The sequence below is a fragment of the Pinus tabuliformis genome, chromosome 5_2, assembly GCF_031772625.1.
Source record: "Pinus tabuliformis cultivar Carrire ecotype Pingquan chromosome 5_2, CPIR1, whole genome shotgun sequence".
Classification (NCBI taxonomy): domain Eukaryota; kingdom Viridiplantae; phylum Streptophyta; class Pinopsida; order Pinales; family Pinaceae; genus Pinus; species Pinus tabuliformis.
This window is the reverse complement of record NC_142306.1, coordinates 202504785-202525681: the sequence shown is the minus strand read 5'-3', so window position 1 is coordinate 202525681 and position 20897 is coordinate 202504785. Positions and strand designations below refer to the sequence as shown.

General features: G+C 37.4%; 2 pseudogenes; both read right to left on the bottom strand.

Annotated features, from left to right (window-relative positions):
* Positions 1-12274: 12274 nt before the first annotated feature.
* Positions 12275-12947, bottom strand: LOC149158263 (beta-1,6-galactosyltransferase GALT31A pseudogene; annotated as a pseudogene).
* Positions 12948-18680: 5733 nt separating this feature from the next.
* On the bottom strand, positions 18681-19441 carry LOC149158262 (beta-1,3-galactosyltransferase 7 pseudogene; annotated as a pseudogene).
* Between the last annotated feature and the right edge of the window lie 1456 nt (positions 19442-20897).

Genomic DNA, 20897 nt, shown 5'->3' with positions numbered 1-20897 from the left:
GGCTAGTTGGTAGAACTAGGGTTTGCTAGGGTTTGCGTTTCCTTTCAGCTTTTAACTTCTTTCTGCAAGTAGATTGGCCTCCTTTGAGTTAGCTTTCATCAATTACAGTTAAAAGCTTCTTCTAAGAGCTCATAGAAATTGGCTTAAGCTCCTAGTGGACTTGTGCCAGCTGATCAAGTGACAGCCTGCGACAAGAGCTAGTACTTGTGCATACAGCACCGTCGCTTCCAAGTTTGTTACGAACTACCGGGTTGATAAAAGTAAAGAAGGGAATCCCAGGAGTTGCAGCATCATTGCTACAATACTGGAGCCCACCATATGTACATTGGTCTGTTAGTCATGAAGGATAGTAACCTATTTTTATATGCACTGGAGTCATATGCCTGATGATTATGGTGATTGTAGCTGAGGTCTTGATGTTATTATGTCTTGTGCTAATTTTGTTGACTTATGCAGATGATCATGGATATGACATTGAGGTATGAGTCGACATATTTGTGATATTGTGTTATACTAATCTAGACTGACTTTGCATATGTGATTGTTATGCTTGAATGATAATTATTTATGATTTTATAATGTGAACATGTTAGCTAATTACTGTCATGGATATATGACCTTATTTATGTTTGAGTTGATATGTCATGAAGTTATATCATTCTAAGCTAGATTGATTGTGCAGACAAGATATCATCCCCTGAGATACATTAAGGTGTGAGTTTTCTTATGTCGTATATTTGGTGCTTGACTATTTGATTATGTCATCTATTTGGTGTTTGAGTTTTTGGTGTCTATCATGTTATCTAGTTGATTTATATAACATGGTACATTTATAGTTTATTTGAATGTTTGATTAATTACATGATATGCATATGTGTCTATAAGTTTGCATGAATAAATTATCTTGTTTTAAGATGGATAATAAGCCTCATCATTCAGTAACTATATGGACCTTAATACACCTCTAACATTATCAAAATCAACTCTTCTGATAATTCCTTACATGTTTTAATTATACTTTGCTTAATGAGATGAGTAAAATTAAGATGTATGTCTAGTGGTCTAGTGTGCATTAATTGCAGGTTTTTGAGAGAAAATCATGGCAATTTTGGCTAATTAAGGGAAGAAACTCGAATGAGACAAGGGGGAAAGATTATAGGAGATAGATCCTTGTCATTAAATCCTCACTCATTCAAATATTCCTCAATCAAATCACACTAGCTCGGATTTGCAAGCAGTCGAGTCATGGAGATCATGGGTAGACGAGCCAGTGACAGCTAAGAGCCAGTTCATCTTGAGTTTAGGAGCCAAGCCTCCCTATATTTAAGGAAGTTGTTAGAGACCTCGGTTGTATAAATAAGGAGGCCTAGAGCCTCATTAGGATTCAAATTTTTTATGTAAGAGCACTAAGCATTTTCGAGTTCAAGCTTTGTGGAAAAACATTGTTATGTAATTTTTCTGATATGATAATGAGAATGAGCATTTCCTTGATCCAGCACTGAGTTGACTCAGAGGGATGAAGCTCTTGGGTTAGGGCCCAATCCTAGCAGCAAAGGCTCCTCTTCTTGTACTTGTATGTTTATATTATTTAATAGATTAAGCATTGAATTGGTTTTAGCATTGTTTCATTGCAAGTAGTGGTAAATTTGATTAGTTTGCTTCCATTTGTGCATAGCTTCAGCAATAGTTTAGAGAGGTAAAGGAATACCAAAAAGGCTGATAGCAGGTGGATTTGGCCTCACTCCTCCCTTCAGGGACCATGGTTTGAGGAAAAGCTCCTATTCAACCCCAAAAAGGTAGAATTCTTATTTCTTATGGAATTTAGGGTTTTCTACTACTTAGGCCAGCATCTTTTCAGTTTTTAAGAATACGTTTCAATTTCATTTCTGAGATCTTCAGTTTTGTATTAGATCTCATGGTGTTTCACAATATTATGCAAGTATTTGATGAAAATAGCAACAAGAAATGCTAAAAATAGCATTTTTGGATATACTCCAACTCTGTTGGAAATAGCAAAAGGTAGAAATGATAAAAATAGCATTGCTATAAATAGCATTTCGGGATAGATTCCAATTTTAATTAGTCCCTGAATTAAAATTGAGAATTGAGAATTAAAATTTGAATTTAGTCTCACTAGCTGTTTGAAAAATAATTAATTAATTCATCTTGAGTTAATTAGTTGGAGAAAATCAAACATGAATTCTATGTGAAGACATGCAATAGTTATCCCTTTGATTGAGGAAGTTGTCCCTTAATTAAGGAGATAAGGATGAGTTTTATTTTAGTTGTAATTAGTTAGCTCAGATAACTGAGTTAAGTTCAGTTAAATTAGTTCCAAATAGTTGGAGGAACTAATTGTGAGTTCAGTTAGTTAATGCATGCATGCATGCAACTAGTGTTCTCCAAATAACTGAATATTCTCTCATAAATAACCAATGCATGTCAGTTCAGAGAAAGACCCAATTGAGATTAAAGGAAGGGACAATGTACTATTAGTTGGAGGAATTTTCCTATAAAGGAAACTCATCCATGCAGAAGGAATTATCTCCCTTATGATTGCGCAGTTAGTTCAGAGGTCAATGTTGTGTGTGAGGTGAGAATCACACACGTTGCAACTTGAGGACCCAGGAGAAACTACACAAGGAAATAGGAGGCTTGGAGGATTGAAGGAAGGCATATGTGTTGTCTATTCTATCTATGAGCAACATTGAGGGATTATACTAAGAGCTGGATATTTTGTGAGCTAAAGCTTTATGTAATCCTGAGATATTTCCACTTGTATGATAATATATATAGCGAGGTTTTTAGCTGAGGCTTTCCCCAGAGTATTCATTTGTGTTTCATATGTATGATTTCTTCTTCTCTATTATATGTGTTCCAATTGATCTTGCTCAAATTGATTAAGCTTCTGTAAAGTTTGATAGTAGAAGTAGATCAAGTATTTTGCTTTAGTATATTGCATTATCAGGTGATCTACAGTGAGAAATTTCTACATGGTATTGGAGCCAAGTTGACCAAAGCAGAGAACAGTGTACAAAGAAGGGAGAAGTTCAAAGTTTGAAGTTCTTGATTATAGAAATCGAATTCTTATCACATCTCAAATTTCACCAATGGCGTTCAATGGTTTGAGATTTGAGTATGGCCTGGATGACAGCTTGAATTATATAGCCTGGAAGGATCACATGGAAGCGGTATTAGAGGAGAATGGTTTGAAGGACTTCATTGATCAAGAAGTCCCCATGCCGGTAACAGCTAATGCCCAAGAATTGTTGGAATGGAAGAAATGTGTGGCTAGAGTGAGGAGGATTCTTCTGGAGGGAGTTTGAGACCACATTTTCTCGAGTCTCCATGGGAAGGAGACACCATTTTCAATGTGGAGGATATTGAAGGATCTATATCAAAAGAGCAGTGATCAGAGGAAGCTGGTGCTGAAAGACAAGCTTCAGAAAATCAAGTGTGAAAAGGGCGACACGATCTCTACATATCTGAACAAGCTCCCCACCTGCAGGGATGAGCTTGGAAGTGTAGGAATCATGACAGCTGATAATGACATGGTGAGTTTTGCTCTCCTCAGTCTTCCTAAGAGCTAGCATAGCTACCAGGACTTAGTGAATGGAAGAGAGAAACTACTATATTGGGAACGACTGTGGTCGGATCTGATGCAGGAGGAGATCAGGAAAAGCACCAGAGATGGTTCTTCATCCAAGGAGGATGAAGAAAATTGCACCTTAGTGAGTAAGGCAAGGAAAGGGAAGCAGAAGGATTCTCATCCCAAATCGAGTTCTTCTCATGGAGGGAAGGATATTGACAAATCTAAAGTGATATGCTTTAATTGTCATGAGGTGGGCCATTATGAAACTAATTATCCATTGAAGAAATCCAAGAAGGGATCCTTGGACGGATCTAAAGATGAGGCATTGGCCTCTCAGTTCGAATTGGATTTTACCCTCATCACATGCATGGTTTCATCGATGATGGGTTGTGGTTGGTTTCTTGACAGTGGAGCCTCATTCCACATGACCAGCAATAAGAGTTTTTTCAGTATCTTGGAGGAGAAAAACCTCAAGATACTCATAGAGATGGGTAATGATGAAAAGTTTATTGTTTCAAGAGTGGGTGCGGTTTCTTTCACAAGGAGCACGGAGCTCACATTACCTTCACAGATGTGAAGTATGTGCTAGGACTAAAGAAGAACTTGGTATCGATCATGATGCTGGAGGACAAAGGATATGATGTAGTCTTCAGTAAGGGAAAGGTTTTCCTTAGAGACATCACCACAAGACAAGTGAAGCAGATCAGTTCCCGAGTCAAGAACCTGTATGCTCTTAAGGTTCAAGATGAATGCAAAGCCTTGAGGAGCAAGGAAAATGTTGGAGACTTGGTGGTTGAGAGAGAAAGTACATTACCTATAAACATGCAGTGCCAGAAGAAGTCTCAGACAATTGTGGAGGAGCCACAATTGGTGAAGCAGCTTCAGGAGGTTGTGGAGCAGCCACAATTGGAGAAGCCAAGAGGAGACAAAGTGGAGGCATCCACTCATGCAGAGACCTCCAATAGGGGGAAATTTCGAGCCAAGTGGGCAGAGGGATCACAGGCATCCATACCTCAAGGTGTGAGGTGGGGCAATGTGAAGTGATAATCTCAAGAAGTCTAAAATAGGGGTAGGATCCTTGAGGTGCCAGCCTTTTTTATTAGACCTTGCTATGGGAGCCCCAATAAGGAGTAGCAGGACTAGTTGAGTGGGTAGAGATAGATGCAGATGGAGCGGTAGAGGAAGCTTCAACATCAGAGGATGTTTCTAGCCCAACAGGGAGGTCATTTGGAAGATCAGTTACTTACTTCTTAGTAATTGAGTTGCAGTGCAGTAGTGGGTAGCACGATGCAACATGATGAGAGGAGGTGTAGTGCGGATGTAGTGCTAGGAGATAGGACCAGCAGTAGCAGGAGGAATTAGTGGGATTGATGCAATTAGAGTTCAAAGTGACAGAGGCTAGAGCAGTCAGATACTAAAGAGCACAGAGGTGCAGAGTTTTCAATGGACAGAGGCAATAACAGTCAGATACTTTGATGGCAGATGCATCATACTGATTCAGGTTGGATATTTTTTGTTTCTAGAGTTGCTATAGCAACAACACTTGAGAGAAGTGTTGCATGTAGAACATTCCAAAGGTTCAGGATTGGGTTTGAGTTGAATTCCTTTCTTGTTGAGAGGGAGTGTTGAAAATAGCAACAAGAAATGCTTAAAATAGCATTGTTACAAATAGAATTTCAGGATATACTCCAATTCTATTGGAAATAGAAAAAAATAGAAATGCTAAAAATAACATGGCTATAAATAGCATTTCAGGATAGATTCCAATTTTAATTAGTCCCTGAATTAAAATTGAGAATTAAAATTCGAATTTAGTCTCACTAGCTATTTGAAAAATAATCAATTAATTCACCTTGAGTTAATTAGTTGGAGAAAATCAAACATGAAGTATATGTGAAGACATGCAACAATTGTCCCTTTGATTGAGGAAGTTATCCCTTAATTAAGGAGATAAGGATGAGTTGTATTTGAGTTCTAATTAGTTAGCTCAGTTAACTAAGTTAGGTCCAGTTAAATTAGTTCCAAATAGTTGGAGGAACTAATTGTGAGTTCAGTCAGTTAATGCATGCATGCATGCAGCTAGTGTTCTCCAGATAACCAAATATTCTCTCATAAATAACCAATGCATGTCATTTCAGAGAAAGACCCAGTTGAGATTAAAGGAAGGGACAGTGTACTATCAGTTGAAGGAATTTTATTATAAAGGAAACTCATCCATGCAGAAGGAATCATCTCCTTCAGGATTGCATAGTTAGTTCAGAGGTTAGTGTTGTGTGTGAGGCGAGAATCACCCAGGTTGTAGCTTGAGGACGCAGGAGAAACTGCGCAAGGAAATAGGAGGCTTGGAGGACTGAAGGAAGGCATATGTGTTGTCTATTCTATCTATAACCAGCAGTGAGGGATTGTACTAAGAGTTGGATAGCTTGTGAGCTAAAGCTTTTTGTAATCCTAATATATTTCCACTTGTATGATAATACAGATAGCGGGGTTTTTAGCTGAGGCTTTCCCCAAAGTATTCTTTTTGTGTTTCATGTGTATGATTTCTTCTTCTCAAATTGATTAAGCTTCTGCAAAGTTTAATAGTAGAAGTAGATCAAGTATTCTTCTTTAGTATATTGCATTATCAAGTGATCTACAGTGAGAAATTTCTACAGTATTTCCATGCATGAATTAGGCAACTAAATAATGAAATTTTTTCTCTTAAGTTGATTAGAAATCTTCCTTTTTTGATATGATTCATGGATAAATGCCAGTAATGTATGTATTGTAGGAGGTTCAATAGTGCAGGAAGATCTCATGCCAGCAACCCCAGCCTAACCTCATCTGTCCATGATCACCAAAAGCCACCAAGTCCCTTAACCAATTCATCATTACATAAGAACAACTTTCTATGTTTGTTGAGCAAATCCAACCATCATACAAACTCTGTTTTAGCTCTGAAGAAGAACTAGCCACTCCCTTGCCATATTTCTTCCATCATTATCTTCCCTAAGCCCTATACCACCTTCCAAGTCACTTCTATTACTCTTAGCCAGATCCTGTAGGAATACAAGGGATCTTCTAGGAGCATTAGGACATCCTGTAGGACAACCTGTAGTGGCCTGTTTTGAGGCTGATTTGTGGAAAAATCATCTAGGAAGATAGGAGAAGACCCCTACTTGCCTCCCAAACCATTTGACATTCCATAATGATCTCTAACCCACCTTCCACAACACCAAGAAGATTTAGCATTCACATTTTCACAAAAAAGGACAAAAGGGAAAAAAGAGTTATTGTGTTCATTCATATGCACAACAGTAGAATGTTTGGTTATTTCAAATTGCATGCCTAGGATAGTTAGGATTACACACATGTTAGCTTAGAACTCTTCTGAAGTAAGATCTCATATCAATTAGTTATATGCATGGTGTGTTTAAAGCATTGATTTCAATCTTTCCTTACTACAATAGACAATCTTCCAATTCTCCCAATTAGTGCAAAATTCCCCTTTCTTCATTGGTAGTCAAACTTCTTCTGAATCAATAGAAGGTTGGTTTGAGAAACCATAGTGGTCTATCGCTAGCTCAGTAGTGACAAAGAGTGGACCCATCACATCTTCTTATGTATACAGCAATGTCACCTCCAAGGTTGTACGAACCCCGGGTTGATAAAGTAAAGTTGGTAGCCCTAGGAGTTGCAGCATTCTTGCTACAATACTAGTGCTCATCACTTTTTGGTGCCATTGTTGGGGAGTTGTCTGAGTAAGATGTGATTTCTTCTTTATTTCTTCCATTTCTTATCTCTTTCATTCTACTATTAGCTTCATTTCTGTAAGAGTAATTGTAAGTTGGTTTGCTTTCTTTTCCATTCTGCAAGTGAGATTTCATTCAAAAGTTAATATCCATTTAGTTTGTTATTTCAATTCTGCAATTAGTCTCAAAGCTTGAAAAAAAATCAAAAAAACTTATTTCATGCCTCGTAAGAATATAAGATAATTTAGGAGAATTTCTACCAAATACCCCACCACTTCAGACAGCCAACCTTCCCTCTTCTTCGGTGGCTGTGGATTGGAAGACCCCTTAGGTGAACAACCAAATATTTTTGAAGAGCCTACAAGGGTAGAAGAAGAAGGAGAACCCATTCCAACTGACCTAATGGCTGAAAATAGGAATGACAAAGGAGATAGAGAAAGAGTTGAGGGTGCTTTTCCCATCAGAGAAACCAATGGGAATGCCAACATTGAAAACATAAGCCCCTCTACTCTTCCTCACTTCCATGGCATGACCTCAGAAGATCCAGATACTTTCTTGTTTGAGTTTGCTGTCATATGTAGAACTTATGATTACACCACTGATGATCAGAAGTTGAAATTATTCCCATCCACTCTCAAGGATGCAACTTTGCGTTGGTTCATGGGTTTACCTGGGGATAACATCACAACCTGGGCTCAGATGTAGCAAGCCTTCAAAAATAAGTATCGGGACTACTGCAGGTCCAAAGACACTAAAGAGGAAATTTTTAGAATGACCTTGGGGCATGATGAATCCTTGGAGGATTATGAGGAAAGATTCTAGCTTAGCTACAAAAGGGCCAAGTGCACACTTGACCCTGAGTCACTGAAGCTAGTCCTGCTTAGAGGGGTAAGGGAAGATCTTCTGGATACCCTAAACCTACTATCAGGAGGGGACATCTACTAGCTACCCTATGAAGATATCAATATTGTCTTTAAGAATCATTCTAGGGCAGCTAGGAAAAAGGGTAGGGGTAGTCAACCAATGGCTAGCTCATCCTCTTCCAACACATCCATAAAAGGTGAAATTGGAAATATGCTGGAAGATTTCAAGAGTGAAATGTTGCAAACCCTCGCCCTACAGATGGACACTATGCACATCAAGAGAAAGCAGGAGGAAGCAGAGAGAGCATTAGCCATCTTCTACCCTAGATGCACAAGGAGGCATCCTAGGAATGAATGTCCATTAAACCTTATAGAAATCTACTCGGTCTATGAAGAAAACCACTCCATAAACAAGTGCCCTTCTCTACCTAGACTAAAAGTTGTGTATCAAGGAACTAAAGGGGTGACTGAACAACTTTGCTACATAAATCAAAGGAGACCTCATGGGCCTCGACCATACCAATAGGGCATGCAAGGGTCATCCTATGCATATTACAACCCTAACCAAAACACATCCATTCCCTCCTGGGGGCCCCCTGCTCATCCCTCCTGGTCTACACCTTCTCCTTGGTCTTTTTCACCTCAGTACCATTCCTAGCCGACCAACCAGTCATTTCAGCCATATACTCCTCCACAGCCTTAGTGGAATGCACCACCCCAGGGGTGGAGGACCCCATACAACAATGCTCCAGCTTTATTTCCTTCACCTCCTACTCAACCACAACTTTTACACCCTTCTCCACCTAAAAAACCTCATATGACTGCCCAACCAAATCCGAACCTGAACAACAGACAAGCACAATAGGTATACAAAGGAGAGACATCCTATCCTGCTTATGTTGTGTAAATTCAGGAAATCAACCTAAGGTTTGGGAGAGTGATCCCAGAAAACCAACCTCCATCACCACCTAGGGAGAGTGAGGAGGAAAGAGAGGAAAGTATGCCTAGAGTGAATCCACCACCCTTTCCTGAAAGATTAACTCATCTAGTCTAGCCTACCTAGAAGAGAATAAACTTCCGGGTGAATTGAAAAATCTATGTGTCAAAATTCCACTTCTCCAAGCCATTAAGGATGTACTTATTTACAACAAACCAATTAAAGGGAAGTGTTTCAAACATCCAGGGAGGCGAAAAAGAGACACCCCTACCATTAATGTCATTGGATAGTTGTCTGACTTAACATTGGGGTAGGTAATTTTCCCAAAGTATTTATACCCTGGAATCCCTGTAGTAGATGTGCACATTAATGGCAACATTGGCTCACACACCTTGATTGATCTTGGGGCTGCCATTAATGTGATGACTAAGGACACCATGCTTAAGCTAAATCTCCAAGGTTCATTAAGAAATACCGCAACAGTCTTGTAGCTTATAGACCATTCCACAGTAGCCCCTGAGGGGATTGTTGAGGATATGATGGTCTCCATTGACTCTTGGGAGTACCCCACAGACTTCCTAGTTCTCTAGCCTAAGGCCAAGCTTAATGGTTATCCTCTCACACCTTGGAGACCTTGGTTAGCCACTTCTGATGCCTACATCCACTGCAGGGCTGGAAATATGACTATAAAAAATTGGCATCTGTCCAAGCAGTTGGTCTTGTACCCTCATGCTCAGCCATCTTTAGAACATGTTTTACCTTTATGGCTAGAAGAGGAGGAAGAAGATAGAGTCTACTCAACCCAACTCTATACCCTAGAAGCTGCCATGGGAGGAGGATAGTCGAATGAAGATGATTTGATTGAACACATACTCCAAAATCCAAGTCCCAACACCTCGTCCTTAGAGGAAATAGTAAAGGAAACCAAGAGAAACCATCAAATTATCTATGCTTAGCTGATTCAAACCGTACTCATGTCAAGACAATAGAATTTGACCTTAAAAGAACTTTGAAAATCAACCCCTCTCTTTTTTTACACCAAGAAGAAGAGTTGTGCAACATGTTAAGGGAACATCTGGATGCCTTCACTTGGAGTTACAAAGAAATGAAGGGAGTGCACCCCTCGGTGTGTACTCACCACATTTATATCAAAGAAGGTTGAAAACCAGTCTGAAAACCCCAAAAGAGAATGAATCCAGCTCTCAAGGATATAGTCCAAGAATAACTGCAAAAGCCACTAGATGCAAGATTCATTTACCTTATCTCAGATAGTGAGTGGGTTTCTCCTTTCGTGTTGGTTCCAAAGAAAAATTGGAAGTGGAGGATTTGTGTCGATTACAGAGAGTTAAACAAAGCAACAAAGAAGGACCATTTCCCTCTACCTTTCATTGACTAAGTGTTAGATGGCTTGGCAGGGAAAAAGTTATTCTCTTTCTTAGATGGGTTCAGTGAGTACCATCAAATCCAGATTAGCCTAGAGGACTAGGATAAAACCATGTTCACCTGTCCTTAGGGTACTTTCTCTTATAGGGTCCTTCCTTTTGGACTATGCAATGCCTCTGCCACTTTCTAGAGGGTGTTGGGTGTAGTATAGGGTCTATAAATGTACCAAAATTTAATTTTTCAATTTGGATAGTTCATGAACTTCGATACACAGCACTAGAAATGCCAGAGAAAGCCCCTGGAAACCTGCAAAACAAATGCTAGTCTATCTTGTGTATTAATCTCATCAATAAATGAAATCCTCCACTAAAAGAGAATTCGAGAAAACACCAACCCAAAACAATTAAGTCATGCAGGAAATAAAAGGAAATTAAGAATGAGAAAAGAAATTCAAAAAGGAAATGATAACTAGAAACCAAATAGTGTCGACACAATATCGAAAAACTGTAAATGTTGGAACGAATTCAAAAGAAATTCAAAATCATTCTACATGTACTAATTCTATGTGAAATTAACTTAAAAGCATCGGCAAGTAAATCTAATGTGTAAACAACTTATGAAAGAAATTAAATTAATATGAATCTTGCCTTCCTTGTCCCTGAAAATAAATCATGGAGAACTGTCCAAAACTTTAATGGAAAGTAAATATTATTGTTTTCAACATGATGCAATTTGCTTTCATTAACATCGGCTCCATGGCATACAAGTGATATATGGTTTTTGTAAGCATAGATTAAATTAATATGTCAGTACCTCAAAACCATAATCATTCACATCATTTTCATGTTCTAGAATATAAATCAATTACAACTTATCAACACATAAGGTGATCTTGTAAATAAGAACAACTAGAGGGACACAATTTGCTATGAAGAAATATCCCAAGTGTAAGCACAAATCTCAAGTACAGGATCAATTTCTTAAAGCGGAAAATCAATGAAGTTTAGATCTAAAAGGAAAACATTGCAACAAATTAAATAACATCAATCTGGAGAAGGAAAGAGACTATAAATTATTAAATAAACTTCACACAGTAAATCACAATTTAAATGCTAATTAATTTAAGAAATGAAGAGCGGTGGCGAGCTAGTTTGGTGGCCAACCCAGCCGGCTCACACCCTCGATTAACCTAGTTCACACAGCAGTCAAAATCATTAGATGCAATAAATAAATAGACAGAACATAGATGAAAATTGCTTCAATTAATTCATGAAAAATAAGATTTACATTAAGCAGACAACATTCAACTCCAGCAAGACGAGAGGAGCGATCCGCTGGTGATAAACACGTGATGCTACATTAGGACAACTCCTCTTCCCTTCTACGCTCTCCCTTCGTGCACGTTACCTCTGGCTTGATCGATTTCCTAATTCCTATCTGTCTAATTAATTGACTAATTGACTAACTGTTCTTGCTCCCGACAATCTCTTATATAGCATCGAATTACAAACCGAGCCTTTTAATTCAACCAATTAAAATAAAAGATTATTAGTTTTAACAATTTTTCGGAATAAGGATTAGTTTTGCAACTAAATATTGAAAGAGGGAATGATTCTGGTGAATCATTCCTCTTTTCCTAGAGTGGTTGTTGAGGTGCGATTTGGCTTAATCAATTTCCCCCTTGCGTGAGCTGCTCACAGGTTGGCATCAAAGATTTGGCGCATATCTCCTTCGATCAGATTCACTACGGAAACACCTATCTTCCCTACTAAGCTCTGCAGTGTACAAAAACTTCATCCTCATTTGCGTACTTACACAGTATGGGAAAATTTATAGATATGTATCTAGATAGATTCCTTGAAATCGCATAAGTTTTGCTAGTGGCATGTCTAAAGTATTTGTTTCCCTATTCTCCAAACTTCCAGTATTCTAGCTCATGATATTTGACCATTTGGCCACTGTGTGGAAAAATAATTTTTTGCCTTTGCAGATATTTCATGATAGCCTTCAACGTGATCAATCGTCAAGAAATATTTGTGTTGAGAATCTTCTGCTTCAATGGAGCAATCCAAGATTCAACCAGGTGTAGCACTGTGCCCAATGAAAAATCTAATTACAATTCCATTTTCCTTCTCAAGCTGATTGAGTCTTGTCCCTCGTGGCATCCGGGTTTCCCGTACAGAGTCCTGTTGTTTTCTTCTACTGAAAGTTGTGTTGATTACAATCATGAAAAAAACTTTTGGTTTCTCACTAGAAGTTTCTCCAAAAGGGTTTTCAAGAGTAGGAAAACCATCAAGGGTTTTATCTTGTGCAACTTGAGAATCAACCAACTCAAATTCTAATGAGGAAATTGTTTTGTCTAACATCTGAATTGTTTCATGTGTCTTAGGCACTTCACGCATAATATCCCTCTCTATAGCAAGCTTCCGTTTTTGTTCACAACCATCTTGGTATAGTTGTAGTTCTTGACCTTGATGTCTTTTTATTTTTGTTGTGTGAATGTGGTCAATTTCTTTAGGAGTTCTCCACATCCTGTTGGTGAAGAGAAATCCCACACAGAAACATGCAATGAAAAGGATCACAACACATTTTGATGAGACCGTTTCAGAATTATTTTTGCTTCGCATTTTGCCGAAGGGGAGAATTTTTCAAATATTAAATTCCAGTGGGGTAGAATATTGATTGTTTCTTAATTTGGACCTTACTATTCCCAAATCCATGTGCTTCTTGATAATCTCAAAATACTTGTCAATGCCAAGCCAAACCTCTGAACTCACTGGCTTTTTAAAAGGACAACTACTAGGATGGTTCATTAGAGATTGTGATAGATAAGTGCACATTATTCTTATGGAGGGACTAAATATTTTGATACCATATGCACCATAGCAAGCCAAGGAAAAAATTCATACAAGTCAACAACTGATACAATTCGATCCCCATGAATGGAGGGTTTGAGTACAGGCACAAAGAATGTGAGTGAAGTCCAGGAATCCTTCAGAGTGCAAGTAGGTAAATGGTGCAGGAATCCATTGCATGGTGCAGGCAGGTAAGTGCAATGGTGCAGGCAGGTAAATACAGGTTCAAAGGTTGTATAAGACATGATCGAATTAATGTTTATACCTGCAACATACAAACCTTAATTAATAATGTTTTAATCATGTTAAAACGAGGAAGGTAACAAATATTCGCAACAGTTAATCATTTAACCAAACAGCAACATGAGAGAAATGAATGAAAATAAGACAAATTGGAAGCCCAACATCCCCCCATGCTGACCATCTTGCATGTCCTCATGCAAGGAAATCTGGCACTGTCACTTCCTCGCAAAAAACAAAATTAGAAACATTTATAGGTATTCAAAATGATGTTCCTGCAATTTTGTGTGATCACACTTCTTGCACTAGTTAAAGCTTGCTCTAAAAACAGAGTGTCTGCTGGACTCTTTATTTACTTAAACCAATTTCAAGAAAACCTAAAACGAAAAATGCCATAAAAACTAAATTGCATGGATGGTGTTATTACTTGAATAAAATAGCTAACTTTTAAAATTTCCAAAAGAATATCTCACAGGCATCCCTGATCAGAAGTTTCACTTTTAATATCCTCATTGTAAATATGAGTGACCTGATTTTTTAAAAAAACCATAGTGTTAAAAGTGGACATAGCAATACCTTCCCACAATGACCATTTTACCATTATCCATGTATAGTTGAAGCTCCTCTTGTCTGGGCACAATGAATTACCTGCACTAAGGGTCCCACGTCCATAAAAATCATTCCAAAAAGATAGAACTCCAAGGTATAATGATAGAAGGATTTTAAATCCATTCTAAAAGAGATTGGTAATGAGTTCAGGGAAAGCAAAAACAACCAAGTAAATTATAGTGTAGAGTTAACTTTAATACCACAGGCATGGCCCTATTGCCAACAGGCGTCCATAGCCTCAACACGGGTACCTTTTAACCTTATGAAATTCTTTTGTCCCACCTATTAGATATAAATTCAGAGTCATTTAATAATATTTTACATTTTCTCTTTTTAGAAGTTAATTGAAGGTTGTTGTCTTGGCTTGGTAACCAGCTATTGATAGTGCCATTCATGAGAACTAACAAGAATGAACAAGTCGGCTCATGATGAGACCTCTCGTCTTCCAGTTTTTAAACTAAAATCCATTATCCTAGCTCGGTGACCAGTGCAGTAAATTCATTATCCTTAGGACCCATGATAATAGTAGGTCAACTCGCAATGAGACCTCCTATCCCTCAATTAATTCGTTTATGCTTTTTATTTTTTATGTTTTTTAGAAAAAAACTTTGATTATGATTAATCTTAGATGGTTACTTAATAGGTGGGGAAGAAAATATACTCTTTAAGAGTATAGGATGGAATGAAAAGTTTTTAATTACTATTCTTTACTGGTTGGTCATGCCACCCTAAGAACTTATTTAAAAAAACATCTTGGATAATGACCAAAAATATTCCTTGAGTTGATCATTCCAGGGTTCCTTATGAAATCTTATTAAAGTTTTGTAGGTGTGGTCCATCATAGGAGGATTTTCATTGATCCCTTCGAAGAGGAATTAAAAAGATGTTTTGAATAATAGTTTCTAAGGATATGAGAAAAGTAGTAATGTAACTTATAACAATATCCTTGACTAACATGTTAATCCATAATCAAAGTCACTTTAAAATATGAGGTAATAAGTGTAATTTCTTTTGACAAGTCTTACCATGAGAGTGCATGATAATATAAATTTCAAAATCTATGCTTTTAGGGAATCATAAGTTCAAGAGTGTTGTTATGCACCTTTATTCTTTATTCTCCTATTATCCTACCCTATTTTTAAAGAAAGAAATATCACCTTTAAGTGAAGGCATACTTCAAATGAAGCCATGTGTGTAAAAAAATGCTGATTATACTCACACTTAGTTTTAAAGAATAGACTTCAAGACATACCAAAGCATGAGAAACCAGTTGCTTCAATTGATATGGTACCAAAAGTTTCTAAATGATGAGGAAATAATATGGCTTGATGACTGCTCGAAACCAGGATTCAATAGAATCCACATATGTATGATTCTCCAACTGATGCAAGTCTTCCACAGTTTGATAGTCACTTTTTTGGAGGCACAGAGAATCTAGTGAAAGACAAAAGATAAATCCCTCAAATTTAGGCTCAAATATTTTATTTTCAGATTGACAAGAATGGTTGAGAGAGATTCTAGAGTTTCGAGTTTCAACAATGTTTTTAGAATAGGTTTGAATGAAATATTGCTCCTCTGGTGGTCTTTGAATTATATATTCCCAGGGTGAATGCCCTGTAGTAATGGGGGAAGTTTCCAAATTCATTCCCTTTCCAAACATGGAATATGTAGCATTTTGTTCAATGGGACGAATAGGTGTTTGAAATTTTTGTGTAACCTAATGGTTTAGATTACGGTTTATGATATGGTTTGGGCTAAGGTTTTGGTGAAATCTTGGAGTAAGGTTTGGATTTGGATTGGGATTAGGCTTTGGGCTAGGGTTAGGTCTAGGGTGCAGATTAGAGTTAGGTCTAGGGTATGGATTAGGGTTTGAAAGAGAGCTAGGGTATGAGTAAGGATAGGAGTAGGGTAAGGATTAGGATAAGGGGTAGGGTATGGATTAAGGCTAGGGTAAGGTTGAACATGTGGTTGGGACCATGGAGGAGGATAACTTAATGGTGAATTGGAAAGAAATTGTGGATATTGTTGGTGCTCATATGATTGGATTTCCATGGGATATTTCCCTAGATATAAGGATCCAAAATATTCTTGAAGCCATGGAGATATCTAGCTCGAGGACGAGGACCAAGGAGAGGGCCACTGTGACCATGAAGTAGGATATTCAATTGGAGGAGGATTAAAAGTTTGCCTTGAAATTGCAGGATTATAAACATGTTGATGAGCCTGCTCAAGAAAATAAGCATTATTCCAAGTATCAAATGATAAGGGGTTTTGAGTTATACCTGGTAGTTGATTCGATTCCTTACTTGATTTCTTGAGTACCTACAATAATCTTGGTAGTGATGGGAAACATTCTATTGGATGATCTTCTTCACAAATTTTGCAAATTTTTAGGCTACTAAGTGGACACTTTCTAAGGAAGTGTTTCTTTCTACAGTTGACGCAAAAGATAAGTGGTGGGTTTTCATCCTACTTCCACTCTTCCTAAAAATCATCTAATTTCAAAATCAAAGATTTAATAATATCATTTTTATGTTCAATCAAAATATTAAAATTTTCAATTGTTAATTCTTCATTGGATGAATTAAGTCTCTGCAGTGGCATAAAAATTCCTCACTGAATGATTCCTCAAAATACCATTTTCTTATTTTTAACAAGCCCACTAGTACATGTGTTAGCACATGAGTAGTGTGTATATATATGTGTAGGGAGGGTGTGGGGTTCTTTCAACATTAGAGAAAATGAGAAACCTTAAAGCAACAATGCAGGATTGAAATAAATTCAAAGAACATAGAATTGCAAGAGAAACTAGATGAAGGAAAAAAAAATGTAGCAGATCATCAAGGTCAATCCCATGAGCACCTCCCCGCCAACGGCGCCAAAATGTTGGGTGCAGTATAGGGTCTATGAATGTAACAACATTTAATTTGTCAATCCAGATAGTTCGCGAACTTCGGGATGCAGCACTGGAAATGCCAGAGAAAGCCCCTAGAAACCTGCAAAACAAATTCTACTCTATCTTGCGTATTAATCTCATCAATAAATGAAATCCTGCACTAAAAGAGAATTCGAGAAAACACGAATACAAACAATTAAATCATTTGGGAAATAAAATGAAATTAACAATGCGAAAGGAAATTCAGAAAGGAAATCATAATTGGAAACCAAACAGTGTCGACACAATATCAAGAGACTCTAAATGCTGGAATGAATTCAAAAGTAATTCAAAATCATTCTGCCTATACTAATTCTTCTTGTACTAATTCTGTGTGAAATTAACTTGAAAGCATCGGCAAGTAAATCTACTGTGTAAATAACTTATGAAAGAAATTAAATTAATATGAATCTCGCCTTCCTTGTCCCTGAAAATAAATCATGGAGAACTGTCCAGAAGTTTAATGGAAAGTAAATATTATTGTTTTCAACATGATGCAATTTTCTTTCATTAATATCAACTCTGCAACATACAAGTAATATATGGTTTTTGTAAGCATAGATTGAATGAATATGTCAGTACCTCAAAACCATAATCACTTGGATCATTTTCATGTTTTGGAATATAAATCAATTACAGCTCATCAACGCATAAGTCGATCTTGTAAATAAGAAAAACTGGAGGGACACAATTTGATATGAAGAAATATCCCAAGTGTAAGCACAAATCTCAAGTACATGAACAATTTCTTAATGCAGCAAATCAATGAAGTTTAGAGCTGAAAGGAAAACGTTGCAACAAATTAAATAACATCAATCTGGAGAAGGAAAGAGACTATAAATTATTAAATAAACTTCACACAGTAAATGACAATTTAAATGCTAATTAATTTAAGAAATGAAGAGCATGGAAAGCTGGTCTAGCGGCCAACCCAGTCGGCTCACACCCTCGATTAAATTGGTTCACACAACAGTCAAGATCATTAGATGCAATAAACAAATAGACATAACATAGATGAAAATTGCTTCAGTTAATTCCAGAAAAACAATCTTTACATCAAACAGACAACATTCAACTCCAGCAAGATGAGAGGAGTGATCTGCTGGTGATAAATTCATGATGCTACATTGGGACAACTCATCTTCCCTTCTGCGCACTCTGTTCGTGTGCACTACCTCTAGCTCGCTCAATTTCCAATTCATGTCTATATAATTAATTGACTAATTGACTAACTTTTCTTGCTCCCAACAATCTGTTATATAGCGTCGAATTACAAAATGGGCCTTTTAATTCAGTCGATTAAAATAGAAGAATATTAGTTTTAACAATTTGTTAGAGTAAGAATTAGTTTTGCAACTAAATATTGAAAGAGGGAATGATTCTGGTGAATCAATCCTCTTTTCCTAGAGTGGTTATTGAGGTGCAATTTGGCTTAATCAATTTCCTCCTTGTGTGAGCTGCTCATAGGTTGGCATTATAGATTCAGCGCATATCTCCTTCGATCAGATTCACTATGGAAACACTTATCTTCCCTACTAAATTCTGCAATTTACAAAAACTTCATCCTTATTTGCATACTTATGCAATATGGGAAAATTTATAGATATGTATCTAGCTAGATCCTTTGAAATAGCATAAATTTTCCTAGTGACATATCTAAAGTATTTGTTTCCCTTTTATCCAAACTTCTAGTGTTCCAGCTCATGATATTTGACCATTTGGCAACTGCAGTGGCAAAATAAATTTTTGTCTTTGCAGATAGTTCATGATAGCATTCAACGTGATCAATCATCAAGAAATATTTGTAAGAATCTTCTACTTCAATGGCACGATCCAAGATTCCACCAGGTGTAGCACTGCGCCCAATGACAAATCTAATTACAATTCCCTTTTCCTGCTCAAGCTGACTGAGTCTCGTCCCTCGTGGCATCCAGGTTTCTCGTACAGAGTCCCGTCATTTTCTGCTACTGAAAGTTGTGTTGATTCCAATCACGACAAAAACCTTTGGTTTCTCACTGGAAGCTTCTCCAGAAGGGTTTTCAAGAGCAGGAAAACCATCAAGGTTTTTATCTTGTGCAGCTTGAGAACCAACCCAATCAAATTCTAATGATGAAATTGTTTTGTCTAACATCTGAATTGTTTCATGTGTCTTAGACACGTCACCCATAATATCCCTCTCTGTAGAAAGCTTCCGTTTTTGTTCACAACCATCTTGGGACAGTTGTAGTTCCTGACCTTGACGTCTTTTTATTGTTGTTGTGTGACTGTGGTAATTTTCTTTAGGATTTCTCCACATCTTGTCAATGAAGAGAAATCTCGCACATAAACATGCAATGCAGAGGATCACACCACATTTTGATGAGACTGTTCCAGAATTATTTCTGCTCCACAATTTTCAAGAGGGGAGAATTTTTCAAATATTAAATTCCAATGGGGTAGAATATTAATTTTTTCTTAATTTGGACCTTATTGTTCCCAAATCCATGGGCTTCTTGATAATCTCAAAATACTTGTCAATGGTAAGCCAAACCTCTGAACTCATTGGCTTGTTGAAAGGCCAACAACTGGGATGGTTCATTAGAGATTGTAATAGAAAAATGTACATTATTCTTATGGAGGGACTAAATATTTTGATATCGTGTGTGCCATAGCAAGCCAAGGAAAAAAATCATACAAGCGAACACCTGATACAATTTGATCCCCATGAATGGAGGGTTCGAGTACAGGCACAAAGAATGTGAGTGCAGTCTAGGAATCCTTTGGAGTGCAAGCAGGTAAATGGTGTAGGAATCCATTGCATGGTGCACGCTGGTAAATATAGGTTCAAAGGTCATATATGACGTGATCGAATTAATGTTTATATCTGAAACATGCAAACCTTAATTAATAATGTTTTACTCATGTTAAAATGAGGAAGTTAACAAATATTCACAACGGTTAATCTTTGAACCAAACAACAACATGAGAGAAATCAATGAAAATAAGACAAATTGGAATCCCAACAGAGGGCAGTCCTGAGTATATTTTCCGAGCTAGTCCATGATGTATTGGAAATTTATATGGATGATTCTACACCCTATGGGTGTGATTTCTAGGAGGCTCTCTCTGAATTGGGTAAGGTGCTAAACAAATGCATTGAAATGAACATGTCCCTTAGCCCTGAAAAATGTGAGTTCTTGATGACTGTAGGGACTGTTCTAGGTCATTCAATATCCCAGAAAGGACCATAGCTGGACTCGAATACGATAGCCATCATCCAAAGGGTGCCAACTTCACAAAAACAGAGGGATGTTAGAAGTTTTCTAGGCTTAGATGGATACTATAAGATATTTATAGAAGACTTCAGCAAGTTAGCTTCTCCTTTATTTGGGTTATTGGCGAAAGACTCCAAATTTTTATGGTCAGAAAGGTATCAAGAGGCTTTGGACACCCTAAAGAACAAGGTTACTAGTGCACCTATTCTCCAAGGCCCAAATTGGGATCTTCCTTTCCACATACATGCTAACGCCTCTACAACGCCATAGGAGCAGCTCAAGGCCAGATAGATGACAAGCTACCTTATGCCATTTACTTCATCAGTAAGAATATATCAAACGCTAAAATGAACTACACAATCACTGAAAGAGAGCTCCTAGTTGTTGTGCATTCATTGAACAAATTTAGGTATTACATTACAAGTTACGAAACATTTATACATACTGACCATGTTGCAATTAAATACTTGATGAATAAACCTGATGTAAATGCCTAGA